The sequence below is a fragment of the Arachis stenosperma genome, chromosome 7 (assembly GCF_014773155.1).
Source record: "Arachis stenosperma cultivar V10309 chromosome 7, arast.V10309.gnm1.PFL2, whole genome shotgun sequence".
NCBI classification, from domain to species: domain Eukaryota; kingdom Viridiplantae; phylum Streptophyta; class Magnoliopsida; order Fabales; family Fabaceae; genus Arachis; species Arachis stenosperma.
Window position 1 is genome coordinate 43,230,657 of NC_080383.1, and position 1,907 is coordinate 43,232,563.

A 1,907-nucleotide genomic window follows, 5' to 3' on the forward strand; every position below is an offset into this window, starting at 1 on the left:
CATTTAGCTTCATGATTGCTCCAACGTATTTAGCAACTTGCTCTTCAGTGACATACTCATCCTCTTCAGAGGAAGAATACTCATCAGAGCTCATGAAAGGCAGAAGTAAGTCCAATGGAATCTCTATAGTCTCATTTTGAGCCTCAGATTCCCATGGTTCCTTATTTGGGAACTCAGTGGAGGTCAGTGCACGCCCACTGAGGTCTTCCTCAGTGGCGTTCACTTCCTCTCCTTCCTCTCCAAATTCGGCCATGTTGATGGCCTTGCACTCTCCTTTTGGATTTTCTTCTGTGTTGCTTGGAAGAGTACTTGGAGGGAGTTCAGTAACTTTCTTGCTTAGCTGTCCCACTTGTGCCTCCAAATTCCTAATGGAGGACCTTGTTTCAGTCATGAAACTTTGAGTGGTTTTGATTAGATCGGAGACCATGGTTGCTAAGTCAGAGGGGTTCTGCTTAGAATTCTCTGTCTGTTGCTGAGAAGATGATGGAAAAGGCTTGCCATTGCTAAACCTGTTTCTTCCACCATTATTGTTGAAACCTTGTTGAGGTCTCTCTTGATTCTTCCATGAGAAATTTGGGTGATTTCTCCATGAAGAATTATAGGTGTTTCCATAGGGTTCTCCTAGGTAATTCACCTCTTCCATTGAAGGGTTCTCAGGATCATAGGCTTCTTCTTCAGATGAAGCATCCTTAGTACTGCTTGGTGCATTTTGCATTCCAGACAGACTTTGAGAAATCAAATTGACTTGTTGGGTCAATATCTTATTCTGAGCCAAAATGGCATTCAGAGTATCAATCTCAAGAACTCCTTTCTTCTGACTTGTCCCATTGTTCACAGGATTTCTTTCAGAAGTGTACATGAATTGGTTATTTGCAACCATTTCAATGAGCTCTTGAGCCTCTGTAGGCGTCTTCTTCAGATGAAGAGATCCTCCAGCAGAGCTATCCAAAGACATCTTGGATAGTTCAGAGAGACCATCATAGAAAATACCTATGATGCTCCATTCAGAAAGCATGTCAGAAGGACATTTTCTGATTAATTGTTTGTATCTTTCCCAAGCTTCATAGAGGGATTCTCCATCCTTCTGTCTGAAGGTTTGGACTTCCACTCTAAGCTTACTCAATTTTTGAGGTGGAAAGAACTTTGCCAAGAAGGCATTGACTAGCTTTTCCCAAGAGTCCAGGCTTTCTTTAGGTTGTGAGTCCAACCATGTCCTAGCTCTGTCTCTTACAGCAAAAGGGAATAGCATAAGTCTGTAGACCTCAGGGTCAACCCCATTAGTCTTAACAGTGTCACAGATTTGCAAGAATTCAGCTAAGAACTGATGAGGATCTTCCAATGGAAGTCCATGGAACTTGCAATTTTGTTGCATTAGAGAAACTAATTGAGGCTTAAGCTCAAAGTTGTTTGCTCTAATGGCAGGGATAGAGATGCTTCTCCCATAGAAGTTGGAAGTAGGTGCAGTAAAGTCACCCAGCACCTTCCTTGCATTATTGTTGTTGTTGTTTTCGGCTGCCATGTGTTCTTCTTCTTTGAAGAATTCGGTCAGGTCCTCTACAAAGAGTTGTGCCTTAGCTTCTCTTAGCTTTCGCTTCAAGGTCCTTTCAGGTTCAGGGTCAGCTTCAACAAGAATGCCTTTGTCTCTGCTCCTGCTCATATGAAAGAGAAGAGAACAAGAGAATATGGAATCCTCTATGTCACAGTATAGAGATTCCTTGAGGTGTCAGAGGAAAAGAAAAATGGAAGACAGAGGTAGAAAATTCGAACTTATCAAAGAAGATAGAGTTCGAATTTTGCATTAAGGAATAGTGTTAGTCCATAAATAGAAGGATGTGAGAAGAAGGGAAGTAATTTTCGAAAATTAAGTAAAAGATTTTGAAAACATTTTGAAAAACACTAATTGATTT

At 41.1% G+C, this 1,907-nt stretch overlaps 1 non-coding gene across 1 annotated transcript; it reads left to right on the top strand.

The window, feature by feature from the left end:
• The first annotated feature begins 1,009 nt into the window (after positions 1-1,009).
• Positions 1,010-1,117, top strand: LOC130942822 (small nucleolar RNA R71). Its single transcript, XR_009071372.1, has one exon. It is a non-coding gene; the product is annotated as a small nucleolar RNA R71 (small nucleolar RNA).
• Positions 1,118-1,907: the final 790 nt, after the last annotated feature.